This window comes from Pelobates fuscus, chromosome 2, assembly GCF_036172605.1.
Source record: "Pelobates fuscus isolate aPelFus1 chromosome 2, aPelFus1.pri, whole genome shotgun sequence".
NCBI classification, from domain to species: domain Eukaryota; kingdom Metazoa; phylum Chordata; class Amphibia; order Anura; family Pelobatidae; genus Pelobates; species Pelobates fuscus.
In genome coordinates this window covers 18,343,978-18,362,199 of record NC_086318.1, presented here as the reverse complement: position 1 = coordinate 18,362,199, position 18,222 = coordinate 18,343,978, and the positions used below count along the sequence as shown (strand labels likewise).

General features: G+C 41.4%; 11 non-coding genes across 11 annotated transcripts; all 11 read right to left on the bottom strand.

Moving 5' to 3' along the window:
• Positions 1-495: 495 nt before the first annotated feature.
• Positions 496-569, bottom strand: TRNAN-GUU (transfer RNA asparagine (anticodon GUU)). Its single transcript has one exon. It is a non-coding gene; the product is annotated as a tRNA-Asn (tRNA).
• Positions 570-2,040: 1,471 nt separating this feature from the next.
• On the bottom strand, positions 2,041-2,114 carry TRNAN-GUU (transfer RNA asparagine (anticodon GUU)). Its single transcript has one exon. It is a non-coding gene; the product is annotated as a tRNA-Asn (tRNA).
• A 1,470-nt stretch (positions 2,115-3,584) lies between these two features.
• TRNAN-GUU (transfer RNA asparagine (anticodon GUU)) lies at positions 3,585-3,658 on the bottom strand. Its single transcript has one exon. It is a non-coding gene; the product is annotated as a tRNA-Asn (tRNA).
• Positions 3,659-5,129: 1,471 nt separating this feature from the next.
• Positions 5,130-5,203, bottom strand: TRNAN-GUU (transfer RNA asparagine (anticodon GUU)). Its single transcript has one exon. It is a non-coding gene; the product is annotated as a tRNA-Asn (tRNA).
• A 1,470-nt stretch (positions 5,204-6,673) lies between these two features.
• Positions 6,674-6,747, bottom strand: TRNAN-GUU (transfer RNA asparagine (anticodon GUU)). The gene has a single exon. It is a non-coding gene; the product is annotated as a tRNA-Asn (tRNA).
• A 1,470-nt stretch (positions 6,748-8,217) lies between these two features.
• TRNAN-GUU (transfer RNA asparagine (anticodon GUU)) lies at positions 8,218-8,291 on the bottom strand. The gene has a single exon. It is a non-coding gene; the product is annotated as a tRNA-Asn (tRNA).
• Positions 8,292-9,761: 1,470 nt separating this feature from the next.
• On the bottom strand, positions 9,762-9,835 carry TRNAN-GUU (transfer RNA asparagine (anticodon GUU)). Its single transcript has one exon. It is a non-coding gene; the product is annotated as a tRNA-Asn (tRNA).
• Positions 9,836-11,305: 1,470 nt separating this feature from the next.
• On the bottom strand, positions 11,306-11,379 carry TRNAN-GUU (transfer RNA asparagine (anticodon GUU)). Its single transcript has one exon. It is a non-coding gene; the product is annotated as a tRNA-Asn (tRNA).
• A 1,471-nt stretch (positions 11,380-12,850) lies between these two features.
• Positions 12,851-12,924, bottom strand: TRNAN-GUU (transfer RNA asparagine (anticodon GUU)). Its single transcript has one exon. It is a non-coding gene; the product is annotated as a tRNA-Asn (tRNA).
• Positions 12,925-14,394: 1,470 nt separating this feature from the next.
• TRNAN-GUU (transfer RNA asparagine (anticodon GUU)) lies at positions 14,395-14,468 on the bottom strand. The gene has a single exon. It is a non-coding gene; the product is annotated as a tRNA-Asn (tRNA).
• A 1,470-nt stretch (positions 14,469-15,938) lies between these two features.
• TRNAN-GUU (transfer RNA asparagine (anticodon GUU)) lies at positions 15,939-16,012 on the bottom strand. The gene has a single exon. It is a non-coding gene; the product is annotated as a tRNA-Asn (tRNA).
• Between the last annotated feature and the right edge of the window lie 2,210 nt (positions 16,013-18,222).

The following is an 18,222-nucleotide window of genomic DNA, read 5'->3' as shown; positions in this document are numbered from 1 at the left end:
ATGTTTTTGTGGGAAAGATGAGGATTTTCATATTTTTTTGCTTATTGGTTAGCAAATGCTTTGCCCCTCCTGCATTGAAAAAGGAATGGTCCCGGAGTCGGGTTTCAACAGCACGCTTCGGGCGCTCATCACATGCTGATATGAGAAATGCAATGTGTTTGAAATTGCAGACACTTTCCCAATGAATGACGATGGATAGGAGCAGTCCCCTGTTCAGGTTCCCTTTGATCGAGCCCAATTTTCTGGCCAATCGGTTGACAACGGAATGAAGAATGAACTTCCTGTTCACTTCTGATGATGTTTTACGTGCTTTTGATGAAGTTTCAATTGGAAAGCAACGTCATAGATATGACGTCAACCTTCCTTTTAAACATGGTTTTGTGAAGGGTCTCCACCTATGTTAATCAATTTGCAGTCACCGTATTTGCGTTTGAAAGGTAACTATTTTGTGCTCCTTTTTTGCTTCTCGGTTAAAAAAACTCAAGTGTCTCAAAACGTCCCTGGGTGGGCTTGAACCACCAACCTTTCGGTTAACAGCCGAACGCGCTAACCAATTGCGCCACAGAGACTAAGCACGTGAGGCGAGAGAGCTACGTGGACTAACAAGATTTTGCTCTCACAATGTCTAAATGCTTTTTCAGAGGTTACGGCATCCTCTGCTTTCAAATGCAGCTATGGTTCTTTATCTGCATGCAAATGTAGGTGGAGCCAGCTTCTCCCTTTCAAAATGCACAGAGAAAGGTGTGACAGCAGCAGAGTGGCGCAGCGGAAGCGTGCTGGGCCCATAACCCAGAGGTCGATGGATCGAAACCATCCTCTGCTAAGCAATTTGTTTTTGTTCAAATTTGTAATTCCGTTGGCAATCAAATCCCCAAACCTTAAGAGAAATTCACTTTTCCATGGGTTTTCACTGCTTTCGTTATGTTACCATCCACATCTGAGGTTTTATTGGTTTTAAGTCAATCGATGATAGCTTGCCTGTTAATTTCAAGAAAAATTGCACTTTCTGACCACTCTGTCAACATGTCTGTGTGACGTAACAGATTTCCAAACATTTCTATAGAGATCTCCTTTACATCCTCACTTAACATGTTTAATGAATGTCTTTGGGGTTGTTATTTGTTTTCTTCTATACAATCTGTAGCCTCCGTTTGAATGTAATGTGTTGTTGCAGAAACATTAAACCTAATTTTACTCTTTGCTGCTGTTTTTCTTTCCTTTTTTTTCTGTTTGGTTAGCGCATGCTTTGCCCATTCCATGTTAAAAATTAATCATCCCAGAGTGGAGTTGATCACCAAACTTTCCGTGCCCATCAAACGTTGCTAAGCTTGATGCAGTGAGGCATTAAAGTCGATTGCTTGTATTTGGACTGTTAACTCCGAGTGAAATGGCACTTTCTGATCATCTGGCACGTCCGTGCGTGTCTTCAAGTTTCAAAACACTTTCCTTAAAAAATTGTCTTCCAACGCTTTTAACATGCTTGTATGATATTTCTCTATTCCGTTTGCAGCCAGCCGTCTTCAATGTTTTTGCTGTTGTTTTTGATGTTTTTGTGGGAAAGATGAGGATTTTCATATTTTTTTGCTTATTGGTTAGCAAATGCTTTGCCCCTCCTGCATTGAAAAAGGAATGGTCCCGGAGTGGGGTTTCAACAGCACGCTTCGGGCGCTCATCACATGCTGATATGAGAAATGCAATGTGTTTGAAATTGCAGACACTTTCCCAATGAATGACGATGGATAGGAGCGACTGCTCTGTTCAGGTTCCCTTTGATCGAGCCCAATTTTCTGGCCAATCGGTTGACAACGGAATGAAGAATGAACTTCCTGTTCACTTCTGATGATGTTTTACGTGCTTTTGATGAAGTTTCAATTGGAAAGCACCGTCATAGATATGACGTCACCCTTCCTTTTAAACATGGTTTTGTGAAGGGTCTCCAGCTATGTTAATCAATTTGCAGTCACCGTATTTGCGTTTGAAAGGTAACTATTTTGTGCTCCTTTTTTGCTTCTCGGTTAAAAAAACTCAAGTGTCTCAAAACGTCCCTGGGTGGGCTTGAACCACCAACCTTTCGGTTAACAGCCGAACGCGCTAACCAATTGCGCCACAGAGACTAAGCACGTGAGGCGAGAGAGCTACGTGGACTAACAAGATTTTGCTCTCACAATGTCTAAATGCTTTTTCAGAGGTTACGGCATCCTCTGCTTTCAAATGCAGCTATGGTTCTTTATCTGCATGCAAATGTAGGTGGAGCCAGCTTCTCCCTTTCAAAATGCACAGAGAAAGGTGTGACAGCAGCAGAGTGGCGCAGCGGAAGCGTGCTGGGCCCATAACCCAGAGGTCGATGGATCGAAACCATCCTCTGCTAAGCAATTTGTTTTTGTTCAAATTTGTAATTCCGTTGGCAATCAAATCCCCAAACCTTAAGAGAAATTCACTTTTCCATGGGTTTTCACTGCTTTCGTTATGTTACCATCCACATCTGAGGTTTTATTGGTTTTAAGTCAATCGATGATAGCTTGCCTGTTAATTTCAAGAAAAATTGCACTTTCTGACCACTCTGTCAACATGTCTGTGTGACGTAACAGATTTCCAAACATTTCTATAGAGATCTCCTTTACGTCCTCACTTAACATGTTTAATGAATGTCTTTGGGGTTGTTATTTGTTTTCTTCTATACAATCTGTAGCCTCCGTTTGAATGTAATGTGTTGTTGCAGAAACATTAAAGCTAATTTTACTCTTTGCTGCTGTTTTTCTTTCCTTTTTTTTCTGTTTGGTTAGCGCATGCTTTGCCCATTCCATGTTAAAAATGAATCATCCCAGAGTGGAGTTGATCACCAAACTTTCCGTGCCCATCAAACGTTGCTAAGCTTGATGCAGTGAGGCATTAAAGTCGATTGCTTGTATTTGGACTGTTAACTCCGAGTGAAATGGCACTTTCTGATCATCTGGCACGTCCGTGCGTGTCTTCAAGTTTCAAAACACTTTCCTTAAAAAATTGTCTTCCAACGCTTTTAACATGCTTGTATGATATTTCTCTATTCCGTTTGCAGCCAGCCGTCTTCAATGTTTTTGCTGTTGTTTTTGATGTTTTTGTGGGAAAGATGAGGATTTTCATATTTTTTTGCTTATTGGTTAGCAAATGCTTTGCCCCTCCTGCATTGAAAAAGGAATGGTCCCGGAGTCGGGTTTCAACAGCACGCTTCGGGCGCTCATCACATGCTGATATGAGAAATGCAATGTGTTTGAAATTGCAGACACTTTCCCAATGAATGACGATGGATAGGAGCAGTCCCCTGTTCAGGTTCCCTTTGATCGAGCCCAATTTTCTGGCCAATCGGTTGACAACGGAATGAAGAATGAACTTCCTGTTCACTTCTGATGATGTTTTACGTGCTTTTGATGAAGTTTCAATTGGAAAGCAACGTCATAGATATGACGTCAACCTTCCTTTTAAACATGGTTTTGTGAAGGGTCTCCACCTATGTTAATCAATTTGCAGTCACCGTATTTGCGTTTGAAAGGTAACTATTTTGTGCTCCTTTTTTGCTTCTCGGTTAAAAAAACTCAAGTGTCTCAAAACGTCCCTGGGTGGGCTTGAACCACCAACCTTTCGGTTAACAGCCGAACGCGCTAACCAATTGCGCCACAGAGACTAAGCACGTGAGGCGAGAGAGCTACGTGGACTAACAAGATTTTGCTCTCACAATGTCTAAATGCTTTTTCAGAGGTTACGGCATCCTCTGCTTTCAAATGCAGCTATGGTTCTTTATCTGCATGCAAATGTAGGTGGAGCCAGCTTCTCCCTTTCAAAATGCACAGAGAAAGGTGTGACAGCAGCAGAGTGGCGCAGCGGAAGCGTGCTGGGCCCATAACCCAGAGGTCGATGGATCGAAACCATCCTCTACTAAGCAATTTGTTTTTGTTCAAATTTGTAATTCCGTTGGCAATCAAATCCCCAAACCTTAAGAGAAATTCACTTTTCCATGGGTTTTCACTGCTTTCGTTATGTTACCATCCACATCTGAGGTTTTATTGGTTTTAAGTCAATCGATGATAGCTTGCCTGTTAATTTCAAGAAAAATTGCACTTTCTGACCACTCTGTCAACATGTCTGTGTGACGTAACAGATTTCCAAACATTTCTATAGAGATCTCCTTTACATCCTCACTTAACATGTTTAATGAATGTCTTTGGGGTTGTTATTTGTTTTCTTCTATACAATCTGTAGCCTCCGTTTGAATGTAATGTGTTGTTGCAGAAACATTAAACCTAATTTTACTCTTTGCTGCTGTTTTTCTTTCCTTTTTTTTCTGTTTGGTTAGCGCATGCTTTGCCCATTCCATGTTAAAAATTAATCATCCCAGAGTGGAGTTGATCACCAAACTTTCCGTGCCCATCAAACGTTGCTAAGCTTGATGCAGTGAGGCATTAAAGTCGATTGCTTGTATTTGGACTGTTAACTCCGAGTGAAATGGCACTTTCTGATCATCTGGCACGTCCGTGCGTGTCTTCAAGTTTCAAAACACTTTCCTTAAAAAATTGTCTTCCAACGCTTTTAACATGCTTGTATGATATTTCTCTATTCCGTTTGCAGCCAGCCGTCTTCAATGTTTTTGCTGTTGTTTTTGATGTTTTTGTGGGAAAGATGAGGATTTTCATATTTTTTTGCTTATTGGTTAGCAAATGCTTTGCCCCTCCTGCATTGAAAAAGGAATGGTCCCGGAGTGGGGTTTCAACAGCACGCTTCGGGCGCTCATCACATGCTGATATGAGAAATGCAATGTGTTTGAAATTGCAGACACTTTCCCAATGAATGACGATGGATAGGAGCGACTGCTCTGTTCAGGTTCCCTTTGATCGAGCCCAATTTTCTGGCCAATCGGTTGACAACGGAATGAAGAATGAACTTCCTGTTCACTTCTGATGATGTTTTACGTGCTTTTGATGAAGTTTCAATTGGAAAGCACCGTCATAGATATGACGTCACCCTTCCTTTTAAACATGGTTTTGTGAAGGGTCTCCAGCTATGTTAATCAATTTGCAGTCACCGTATTTGCGTTTGAAAGGTAACTATTTTGTGCTCCTTTTTTGCTTCTCGGTTAAAAAAACTCAAGTGTCTCAAAACGTCCCTGGGTGGGCTTGAACCACCAACCTTTCGGTTAACAGCCGAACGCGCTAACCAATTGCGCCACAGAGACTAAGCACGTGAGGCGAGAGAGCTACGTGGACTAACAAGATTTTGCTCTCACAATGTCTAAATGCTTTTTCAGAGGTTACGGCATCCTCTGCTTTCAAATGCAGCTATGGTTCTTTATCTGCATGCAAATGTAGGTGGAGCCAGCTTCTCCCTTTCAAAATGCACAGAGAAAGGTGTGACAGCAGCAGAGTGGCGCAGCGGAAGCGTGCTGGGCCCATAACCCAGAGGTCGATGGATCGAAACCATCCTCTGCTAAGCAATTTGTTTTTGTTCAAATTTGTAATTCCGTTGGCAATCAAATCCCCAAACCTTAAGAGAAATTCACTTTTCCATGGGTTTTCACTGCTTTCGTTATGTTACCATCCACATCTGAGGTTTTATTGGTTTTAAGTCAATCGATGATAGCTTGCCTGTTAATTTCAAGAAAAATTGCACTTTCTGACCACTCTGTCAACATGTCTGTGTGACGTAACAGATTTCCAAACATTTCTATAGAGATCTCCTTTACGTCCTCACTTAACATGTTTAATGAATGTCTTTGGGGTTGTTATTTGTTTTCTTCTATACAATCTGTAGCCTCCGTTTGAATGTAATGTGTTGTTGCAGAAACATTAAAGCTAATTTTACTCTTTGCTGCTGTTTTTCTTTCCTTTTTTTTCTGTTTGGTTAGCGCATGCTTTGCCCATTCCATGTTAAAAATGAATCATCCCAGAGTGGAGTTGATCACCAAACTTTCCGTGCCCATCAAACGTTGCTAAGCTTGATGCAGTGAGGCATTAAAGTCGATTGCTTGTATTTGGACTGTTAACTCCGAGTGAAATGGCACTTTCTGATCATCTGGCACGTCCGTGCGTGTCTTCAAGTTTCAAAACACTTTCCTTAAAAAATTGTCTTCCAACGCTTTTAACATGCTTGTATGATATTTCTCTATTCCGTTTGCAGCCAGCCGTCTTCAATGTTTTTGCTGTTGTTTTTGATGTTTTTGTGGGAAAGATGAGGATTTTCATATTTTTTTGCTTATTGGTTAGCAAATGCTTTGCCCCTCCTGCATTGAAAAAGGAATGGTCCCGGAGTGGGGTTTCAACAGCACGCTTCGGGCGCTCATCACATGCTGATATGAGAAATGCAATGTGTTTGAAATTGCAGACACTTTCCCAATGAATGACGATGGATAGGAGCAGTCCCCTGTTCAGGTTCCCTTTGATCGAGCCCAATTTTCTGGCCAATCGATTGACAACGGAATGAAGAATGAACTTCCTGTTCACTTCTGATGATGTTTTACGTGCTTTTGATGAAGTTTCAATTGGAAAGCACCGTCATAGATATGACGTCACCCTTCCTTTTAAACATGGTTTTGTGAAGGGTCTCCACCTATGTTAATCAATTTGCAGTCACCGTATTTGCGTTTGAAAGGTAACTATTTTGTGCTCCTTTTTTGCTTCTCGGTTAAAAAAACTCAAGTGTCTCAAAACGTCCCTGGGTGGGCTTGAACCACCAACCTTTCGGTTAACAGCCGAACGCGCTAACCAATTGCGCCACAGAGACTAAGCACGTGAGGCAAGAGAGCTACGTGGACTAACAAGATTTTGCTCTCACAATGTCTAAATGCTTTTTCAGAGGTTACGGCATCCTCTGCTTTCAAATGCAGCTATGGTTCTTTATCTGCATGCAAATGTAGGTGGAGCCAGCTTCTCCCTTTCAAAATGCACAGAGAAAGGTGTGACAGCAGCAGAGTGGCGCAGCGGAAGCGTGCTGGGCCCATAACCCAGAGGTCGATGGATCGAAACCATCCTCTGCTAAGCAATTTGTTTTTGTTCAAATTTGTAATTCCGTTGGCAATCAAATCCCCAAACCTTAAGAGAAATTCACTTTTCCATGGGTTTTCACTGCTTTCGTTATGTTACCATCCACATCTGAGGTTTTATTGGTTTTAAGTCAATCGATGATAGCTTGCCTGTTAATTTCAAGAAAAATTGCACTTTCTGACCACTCTGTCAACATGTCTGTGTGACGTAACAGATTTCCAAACATTTCTATAGAGATCTCCTTTACGTCCTCACTTAACATGTTTAATGAATGTCTTTGGGGTTGTTATTTGTTTTCTTCTATACAATCTGTAGCCTCCGTTTGAATGTAATGTGTTGTTGCAGAAACATTAAAGCTAATTTTACTCTTTGCTGCTGTTTTTCTTTCCTTTTTTTTCTGTTTGGTTAGCGCATGCTTTGCCCATTCCATGTTAAAAATGAATCATCCCAGAGTGGAGTTGATCACCAAACTTTCCGTGCCCATCAAACGTTGCTAAGCTTGATGCAGTGAGGCATTAAAGTCGATTGCTTGTATTTGGACTGTTAACTCCGAGTGAAATGGCACTTTCTGATCATCTGGCACGTCCGTGCGTGTCTTCAAGTTTCAAAACACTTTCCTTAAAAAATTGTCTTCCAACGCTTTTAACATGCTTGTATGATATTTCTCTATTCCGTTTGCAGCCAGCCGTCTTCAATGTTTTTGCTGTTGTTTTTGATGTTTTTGTGGGAAAGATGAGGATTTTCATATTTTTTTGCTTATTGGTTAGCAAATGCTTTGCCCCTCCTGCATTGAAAAAGGAATGGTCCCGGAGTCGGGTTTCAACAGCACGCTTCGGGCGCTCATCACATGCTGATATGAGAAATGCAATGTGTTTGAAATTGCAGACACTTTCCCAATGAATGACGATGGATAGGAGCAGTCCCCTGTTCAGGTTCCCTTTGATCGAGCCCAATTTTCTGGCCAATCGGTTGACAACGGAATGAAGAATGAACTTCCTGTTCACTTCTGATGATGTTTTACGTGCTTTTGATGAAGTTTCAATTGGAAAGCAACGTCATAGATATGACGTCAACCTTCCTTTTAAACATGGTTTTGTGAAGGGTCTCCACCTATGTTAATCAATTTGCAGTCACCGTATTTGCGTTTGAAAGGTAACTATTTTGTGCTCCTTTTTTGCTTCTCGGTTAAAAAAACTCAAGTGTCTCAAAACGTCCCTGGGTGGGCTTGAACCACCAACCTTTCGGTTAACAGCCGAACGCGCTAACCAATTGCGCCACAGAGACTAAGCACGTGAGGCGAGAGAGCTACGTGGACTAACAAGATTTTGCTCTCACAATGTCTAAATGCTTTTTCAGAGGTTACGGCATCCTCTGCTTTCAAATGCAGCTATGGTTCTTTATCTGCATGCAAATGTAGGTGGAGCCAGCTTCTCCCTTTCAAAATGCACAGAGAAAGGTGTGACAGCAGCAGAGTGGCGCAGCGGAAGCGTGCTGGGCCCATAACCCAGAGGTCGATGGATCGAAACCATCCTCTACTAAGCAATTTGTTTTTGTTCAAATTTGTAATTCCGTTGGCAATCAAATCCCCAAACCTTAAGAGAAATTCACTTTTCCATGGGTTTTCACTGCTTTCGTTATGTTACCATCCACATCTGAGGTTTTATTGGTTTTAAGTCAATCGATGATAGCTTGCCTGTTAATTTCAAGAAAAATTGCACTTTCTGACCACTCTGTCAACATGTCTGTGTGACGTAACAGATTTCCAAACATTTCTATAGAGATCTCCTTTACATCCTCACTTAACATGTTTAATGAATGTCTTTGGGGTTGTTATTTGTTTTCTTCTATACAATCTGTAGCCTCCGTTTGAATGTAATGTGTTGTTGCAGAAACATTAAAGCTAATTTTACTCTTTGCTGCTGTTTTTCTTTCCTTTTTTTTCTGTTTGGTTAGCGCATGCTTTGCCCATTCCATGTTAAAAATGAATCATCCCAGAGTGGAGTTGATCACCAAACTTTCCGTGCCCATCAAACGTTGCTAAGCTTGATGCAGTGAGGCATTAAAGTCGATTGCTTGTATTTGGACTGTTAACTCCGAGTGAAATGGCACTTTCTGATCATCTGGCACGTCCGTGCGTGTCTTCAAGTTTCAAAACACTTTCCTTAAAAAATTGTCTTCCAACGCTTTTAACATGCTTGTATGATATTTCTCTATTCCGTTTGCAGCCAGCCGTCTTCAATGTTTTTGCTGTTGTTTTTGATGTTTTTGTGGGAAAGATGAGGATTTTCATATTTTTTTGCTTATTGGTTAGCAAATGCTTTGCCCCTCCTGCATTGAAAAAGGAATGGTCCCGGAGTGGGGTTTCAACAGCACGCTTCGGGCGCTCATCACATGCTGATATGAGAAATGCAATGTGTTTGAAATTGCAGACACTTTCCCAATGAATGACGATGGATAGGAGCAGTCCCCTGTTCAGGTTCCCTTTGATCGAGCCCAATTTTCTGGCCAATCGATTGACAACGGAATGAAGAATGAACTTCCTGTTCACTTCTGATGATGTTTTACGTGCTTTTGATGAAGTTTCAATTGGAAAGCACCGTCATAGATATGACGTCACCCTTCCTTTTAAACATGGTTTTGTGAAGGGTCTCCACCTATGTTAATCAATTTGCAGTCACCGTATTTGCGTTTGAAAGGTAACTATTTTGTGCTCCTTTTTTGCTTCTCGGTTAAAAAAACTCAAGTGTCTCAAAACGTCCCTGGGTGGGCTTGAACCACCAACCTTTCGGTTAACAGCCGAACGCGCTAACCAATTGCGCCACAGAGACTAAGCACGTGAGGCGAGAGAGCTACGTGGACTAACAAGATTTTGCTCTCACAATGTCTAAATGCTTTTTCAGAGGTTACGGCATCCTCTGCTTTCAAATGCAGCTATGGTTCTTTATCTGCATGCAAATGTAGGTGGAGCCAGCTTCTCCCTTTCAAAATGCACAGAGAAAGGTGTGACAGCAGCAGAGTGGCGCAGCGGAAGCGTGCTGGGCCCATAACCCAGAGGTCGATGGATCGAAACCATCCTCTGCTAAGCAATTTGTTTTTGTTCAAATTTGTAATTCCGTTGGCAATCAAATCCCCAAACCTTAAGAGAAATTCACTTTTCCATGGGTTTTCACTGCTTTCGTTATGTTACCATCCACATCTGAGGTTTTATTGGTTTTAAGTCAATCGATGATAGCTTGCCTGTTAATTTCAAGAAAAATTGCACTTTCTGACCACTCTGTCAACATGTCTGTGTGACGTAACAGATTTCCAAACATTTCTATAGAGATCTCCTTTACGTCCTCACTTAACATGTTTAATGAATGTCTTTGGGGTTGTTATTTGTTTTCTTCTATACAATCTGTAGCCTCCGTTTGAATGTAATGTGTTGTTGCAGAAACATTAAAGCTAATTTTACTCTTTGCTGCTGTTTTTCTTTCCTTTTTTTTCTGTTTGGTTAGCGCATGCTTTGCCCATTCCATGTTAAAAATGAATCATCCCAGAGTGGAGTTGATCACCAAACTTTCCGTGCCCATCAAACGTTGCTAAGCTTGATGCAGTGAGGCATTAAAGTCGATTGCTTGTATTTGGACTGTTAACTCCGAGTGAAATGGCACTTTCTGATCATCTGGCACGTCCGTGCGTGTCTTCAAGTTTCAAAACACTTTCCTTAAAAAATTGTCTTCCAACGCTTTTAACATGCTTGTATGATATTTCTCTATTCCGTTTGCAGCCAGCCGTCTTCAATGTTTTTGCTGTTGTTTTTGATGTTTTTGTGGGAAAGATGAGGATTTTCATATTTTTTTGCTTATTGGTTAGCAAATGCTTTGCCCCTCCTGCATTGAAAAAGGAATGGTCCCGGAGTCGGGTTTCAACAGCACGCTTCGGGCGCTCATCACATGCTGATATGAGAAATGCAATGTGTTTGAAATTGCAGACACTTTCCCAATGAATGACGATGGATAGGAGCAGTCCCCTGTTCAGGTTCCCTTTGATCGAGCCCAATTTTCTGGCCAATCGGTTGACAACGGAATGAAGAATGAACTTCCTGTTCACTTCTGATGATGTTTTACGTGCTTTTGATGAAGTTTCAATTGGAAAGCAACGTCATAGATATGACGTCAACCTTCCTTTTAAACATGGTTTTGTGAAGGGTCTCCACCTATGTTAATCAATTTGCAGTCACCGTATTTGCGTTTGAAAGGTAACTATTTTGTGCTCCTTTTTTGCTTCTCGGTTAAAAAAACTCAAGTGTCTCAAAACGTCCCTGGGTGGGCTTGAACCACCAACCTTTCGGTTAACAGCCGAACGCGCTAACCAATTGCGCCACAGAGACTAAGCACGTGAGGCGAGAGAGCTACGTGGACTAACAAGATTTTGCTCTCACAATGTCTAAATGCTTTTTCAGAGGTTACGGCATCCTCTGCTTTCAAATGCAGCTATGGTTCTTTATCTGCATGCAAATGTAGGTGGAGCCAGCTTCTCCCTTTCAAAATGCACAGAGAAAGGTGTGACAGCAGCAGAGTGGCGCAGCGGAAGCGTGCTGGGCCCATAACCCAGAGGTCGATGGATCGAAACCATCCTCTACTAAGCAATTTGTTTTTGTTCAAATTTGTAATTCCGTTGGCAATCAAATCCCCAAACCTTAAGAGAAATTCACTTTTCCATGGGTTTTCACTGCTTTCGTTATGTTACCATCCACATCTGAGGTTTTATTGGTTTTAAGTCAATCGATGATAGCTTGCCTGTTAATTTCAAGAAAAATTGCACTTTCTGACCACTCTGTCAACATGTCTGTGTGACGTAACAGATTTCCAAACATTTCTATAGAGATCTCCTTTACATCCTCACTTAACATGTTTAATGAATGTCTTTGGGGTTGTTATTTGTTTTCTTCTATACAATCTGTAGCCTCCGTTTGAATGTAATGTGTTGTTGCAGAAACATTAAAGCTAATTTTACTCTTTGCTGCTGTTTTTCTTTCCTTTTTTTTCTGTTTGGTTAGCGCATGCTTTGCCCATTCCATGTTAAAAATGAATCATCCCAGAGTGGAGTTGATCACCAAACTTTCCGTGCCCATCAAACGTTGCTAAGCTTGATGCAGTGAGGCATTAAAGTCGATTGCTTGTATTTGGACTGTTAACTCCGAGTGAAATGGCACTTTCTGATCATCTGGCACGTCCGTGCGTGTCTTCAAGTTTCAAAACACTTTCCTTAAAAAATTGTCTTCCAACGCTTTTAACATGCTTGTATGATATTTCTCTATTCCGTTTGCAGCCAGCCGTCTTCAATGTTTTTGCTGTTGTTTTTGATGTTTTTGTGGGAAAGATGAGGATTTTCATATTTTTTTGCTTATTGGTTAGCAAATGCTTTGCCCCTCCTGCATTGAAAAAGGAATGGTCCCGGAGTGGGGTTTCAACAGCACGCTTCGGGCGCTCATCACATGCTGATATGAGAAATGCAATGTGTTTGAAATTGCAGACACTTTCCCAATGAATGACGATGGATAGGAGCGACTGCTCTGTTCAGGTTCCCTTTGATCGAGCCCAATTTTCTGGCCAATCGGTTGACAACGGAATGAAGAATGAACTTCCTGTTCACTTCTGATGATGTTTTACGTGCTTTTGATGAAGTTTCAATTGGAAAGCACCGTCATAGATATGACGTCACCCTTCCTTTTAAACATGGTTTTGTGAAGGGTCTCCAGCTATGTTAATCAATTTGCAGTCACCGTATTTGCGTTTGAAAGGTAACTATTTTGTGCTCCTTTTTTGCTTCTCGGTTAAAAAAACTCAAGTGTCTCAAAACGTCCCTGGGTGGGCTTGAACCACCAACCTTTCGGTTAACAGCCGAACGCGCTAACCAATTGCGCCACAGAGACTAAGCACGTGAGGCGAGAGAGCTACGTGGACTAACAAGATTTTGCTCTCACAATGTCTAAATGCTTTTTCAGAGGTTACGGCATCCTCTGCTTTCAAATGCAGCTATGGTTCTTTATCTGCATGCAAATGTAGGTGGAGCCAGCTTCTCCCTTTCAAAATGCACAGAGAAAGGTGTGACAGCAGCAGAGTGGCGCAGCGGAAGCGTGCTGGGCCCATAACCCAGAGGTCGATGGATCGAAACCATCCTCTGCTAAGCAATTTGTTTTTGTTCAAATTTGTAATTCCGTTGGCAATCAAATCCCCAAACCTTAAGAGAAATTCACTTTTCCATGGGTTTTCACTGCTTTCGTTATGTTACCATCCACATCTGAGGTTTTATTGGTTTTAAGTCAATCGATGATAGCTTGCCTGTTAATTTCAAGAAAAATTGCACTTTCTGACCACTCTGTCAACATGTCTGTGTGACGTAACAGATTTCCAAACATTTCTATAGAGATCTCCTTTACGTCCTCACTTAACATGTTTAATGAATGTCTTTGGGGTTGTTATTTGTTTTCTTCTATACAATCTGTAGCCTCCGTTTGAATGTAATGTGTTGTTGCAGAAACATTAAAGCTAATTTTACTCTTTGCTGCTGTTTTTCTTTCCTTTTTTTTCTGTTTGGTTAGCGCATGCTTTGCCCATTCCATGTTAAAAATGAATCATCCCAGAGTGGAGTTGATCACCAAACTTTCCGTGCCCATCAAACGTTGCTAAGCTTGATGCAGTGAGGCATTAAAGTCGATTGCTTGTATTTGGACTGTTAACTCCGAGTGAAATGGCACTTTCTGATCATCTGGCACGTCCGTGCGTGTCTTCAAGTTTCAAAACACTTTCCTTAAAAAATTGTCTTCCAACGCTTTTAACATGCTTGTATGATATTTCTCTATTCCGTTTGCAGCCAGCCGTCTTCAATGTTTTTGCTGTTGTTTTTGATGTTTTTGTGGGAAAGATGAGGATTTTCATATTTTTTTGCTTATTGGTTAGCAAATGCTTTGCCCCTCCTGCATTGAAAAAGGAATGGTCCCGGAGTGGGGTTTCAACAGCACGCTTCGGGCGCTCATCACATGCTGATATGAGAAATGCAATGTGTTTGAAATTGCAGACACTTTCCCAATGAATGACGATGGATAGGAGCAGTCCCCTGTTCAGGTTCCCTTTGATCGAGCCCAATTTTCTGGCCAATCGATTGACAACGGAATGAAGAATGAACTTCCTGTTCACTTCTGATGATGTTTTACGTGCTTTTGATGAAGTTTCAATTGGAAAGCACCGTCATAGATATGACGTCACCCTTCCTTTTAAACATGGTTTTGTGAAGGGTCTCCACCTATGTTAATCAATTTGCAGTCACCGTATTTGCGTTTGAAAGGTAACTATTTTGTGCTCCTTTTTTGCTTCTCGGTTAAAAAAACTCAAGTGTCTCAAAACGTCCCTGGGTGGGCTTGAACCACCAACCTTTCGGTTAACAGCCGAACGCGCTAACCAATTGCGCCACAGAGACTAAGCACGTGAGGCAAGAGAGCTACGTGGACTAACAAGATTTTGCTCTCACAATGTCTAAATGCTTTTTCAGAGGTTACGGCATCCTCTGCTTTCAAATGCAGCTATGGTTCTTTATCTGCATGCAAATGTAGGTGGAGCCAGCTTCTCCCTTTCAAAATGCACAGAGAAAGGTGTGACAGCAGCAGAGTGGCGCAGCGGAAGCGTGCTGGGCCCATAACCCAGAGGTCGATGGATCGAAACCATCCTCTGCTAAGCAATTAGTTTTTGTTCAAATTTGTAATTCCGTTGGCAATCAAATCCCCAAACCTTAAGAGAAATTCACTTTTCCATGGGTTTTCACTGCTTTCGTTATGTTACCATCCACATCTGAGGTTTTATTGGTTTTAAGTCAATCGATGATAGCTTGCCTGTTAATTTCAAGAAAAATTGCACTTTCTGACCACTCTGTCAACATGTCTGTGTGACGTAACAGATTTCCAAACATTTCTATAGAGATCTCCTTTACGTCCTCACTTAACATGTTTAATGAATGTCTTTGGGGTTGTTATTTGTTTTCTTCTATACAATCTGTAGCCTCCGTTTGAATGTAATGTGTTGTTGCAGAAACATTAAAGCTAATTTTACTCTTTGCTGCTGTTTTTCTTTCCTTTTTTTTCTGTTTGGTTAGCGCATGCTTTGCCCATTCCATGTTAAAAATGAATCATCCCAGAGTGGAGTTGATCACCAAACTTTCCGTGCCCATCAAACGTTGCTAAGCTTGATGCAGTGAGGCATTAAAGTCGATTGCTTGTATTTGGACTGTTAACTCCGAGTGAAATGGCACTTTCTGATCATCTGGCACGTCCGTGCGTGTCTTCAAGTTTCAAAACACTTTCCTTAAAAAATTGTCTTCCAACGCTTTTAACATGCTTGTATGATATTTCTCTATTCCGTTTGCAGCCAGCCGTCTTCAATGTTTTTGCTGTTGTTTTTGATGTTTTTGTGGGAAAGATGAGGATTTTCATATTTTTTTGCTTATTGGTTAGCAAATGCTTTGCCCCTCCTGCATTGAAAAAGGAATGGTCCCGGAGTGGGGTTTCAACAGCACGCTTCGGGCGCTCATCACATGCTGATATGAGAAATGCAATGTGTTTGAAATTGCAGACACTTTCCCAATGAATGACGATGGATAGGAGCAGTCCCCTGTTCAGGTTCCCTTTGATCGAGCCCAATTTTCTGGCCAATCGGTTGACAACGGAATGAAGAATGAACTTCCTGTTCACTTCTGATGATGTTTTACGTGCTTTTGATGAAGTTTCAATTGGAAAGCAACGTCATAGATATGACATCAACCTTCCTTTTAAACATGGTTTTGTGAAGGGTCTCCACCTATGTTAATCAATTTGCAGTCACCGTATTTGCGTTTGAAAGGTAACTATTTTGTGCTCCTTTTTTGCTTCTCGGTTAAAAAAACTCAAGTGTCTCAAAACGTCCCTGGGTGGGCTTGAACCACCAACCTTTCGGTTAACAGCCGAACGCGCTAACCAATTGCGCCACAGAGACTAAGCACGTGAGGCGAGAGAGCTACGTGGACTAACAAGATTTTGCTCTCACAATGTCTAAATGCTTTTTCAGAGGTTACGGCATCCTCTGCTTTCAAATGCAGCTATGGTTCTTTATCTGCATGCAAATGTAGGTGGAGCCAGCTTCTCCCTTTCAAAATGCACAGAGAAAGGTGTGACAGCAGCAGAGTGGCGCAGCGGAAGCGTGCTGGGCCCATAACCCAGAGGTCGATGGATCGAAACCATCCTCTACTAAGCAATTTGTTTTTGTTCAAATTTGTAATTCCGTTGGCAATCAAATCCCCAAACCTTAAGAGAAATTCACTTTTCCATGGGTTTTCACTGCTTTCGTTATGTTACCATCCACATCTGAGGTTTTATTGGTTTTAAGTCAATCGATGATAGCTTGCCTGTTAATTTCAAGAAAAATTGCACTTTCTGACCACTCTGTCAACATGTCTGTGTGACGTAACAGATTTCCAAACATTTCTATAGAGATCTCCTTTACATCCTCACTTAACATGTTTAATGAATGTCTTTGGGGTTGTTATTTGTTTTCTTCTATACAATCTGTAGCCTCCGTTTGAATGTAATGTGTTGTTGCAGAAACATTAAACCTAATTTTACTCTTTGCTGCTGTTTTTCTTTCCTTTTTTTTCTGTTTGGTTAGTGCATGCTTTGCCCATTCCATGTTAAAAATGAATCATCCCAGAGTGGAGTTGATCACCAAACTTTCCGTGCCCATCAAACGTTGCTAAGCTTGATGCAGTGAGGCATTAAAGTCGATTGCTTGTATTTGGACTGTTAACTCCGAGTGAAATGGCACTTTCTGATCATCTGGCACGTCCGTGCGTGTCTTCAAGTTTCAAAACACTTTCCTTAAAAAATTGTCTTCCAACGCTTTTAACATGCTTGTATGATATTTCTCTATTCCGTTTGCAGCCAGCCGTCTTCAATGTTTTTGCTGTTGTTTTTGATGTTTTTGTGGGAAAGATGAGGATTTTCATATTTTTTTGCTTATTGGTTAGCAAATGCTTTGCCCCTCCTGCATTGAAAAAGGAATGGTCCCGGAGTGGGGTTTCAACAGCACGCTTCGGGCGCTCATCACATGCTGATATGAGAAATGCAATGTGTTTGAAATTGCAGACACTTTCCCAATGAATGACGATGGATAGGAGCGACTGCTCTGTTCAGGTTCCCTTTGATCGAGCCCAATTTTCTGGCCAATCGGTTGACAACGGAATGAAGAATGAACTTCCTGTTCACTTCTGATGATGTTTTACGTGCTTTTGATGAAGTTTCAATTGGAAAGCACCGTCATAGATATGACGTCACCCTTCCTTTTAAACATGGTTTTGTGAAGGGTCTCCAGCTATGTTAATCAATTTGCAGTCACCGTATTTGCGTTTGAAAGGTAACTATTTTGTGCTCCTTTTTTGCTTCTCGGTTAAAAAAACTCAAGTGTCTCAAAACGTCCCTTGAACCACCAACCTTTCGGTTAACAGCCGAACGCGCTAACCAATTGCGCCACAGAGACTAAGCACGTGAGGCGAGAGAGCTACGTGGACTAACAAGATTTTGCTCTCACAATGTCTAAATGCTTTTTCAGAGGTTACGGCATCCTCTGCTTTCAAATGCAGCTATGGTTCTTTATCTGCATGCAAATGTAGGTGGAGCCAGCTTCTCCCTTTCAAAATGCACAGAGAAAGGTGTGACAGCAGCAGAGTGGCGCAGCGGAAGCGTGCTGGGCCCATAACCAAGAGGTCGATGGATCGAAACCATCCTCTGCTAAGCAATTTGTTTTTGTTCAAATTTGTAATTCCGTTGGCAATCAAATCCCCAAACCTTAAGAGAAATTCACTTTTCCATGGGTTTTCACTGCTTTCGTTATGTTACCATCCACATCTGAGGTTTTATTGGTTTTAAGTCAATCGATGATAGCTTGCCTGTTAATTTCAAGAAAAATTGCACTTTCTGACCACTCTGTCAACATGTCTGTGTGACGTAACAGATTTCCAAACATTTCTATAGAGATCTCCTTTACGTCCTCACTTAACATGTTTAATGAATGTCTTTGGGGTTGTTATTTGTTTTCTTCTATACAATCTGTAGCCTCCGTTTGAATGTAATGTGTTGTTGCAGAAACATTAAAGCTAATTTTACTCTTTGCTGCTGTTTTTCTTTCCTTTTTTTTCTGTTTGGTTAGCGCAT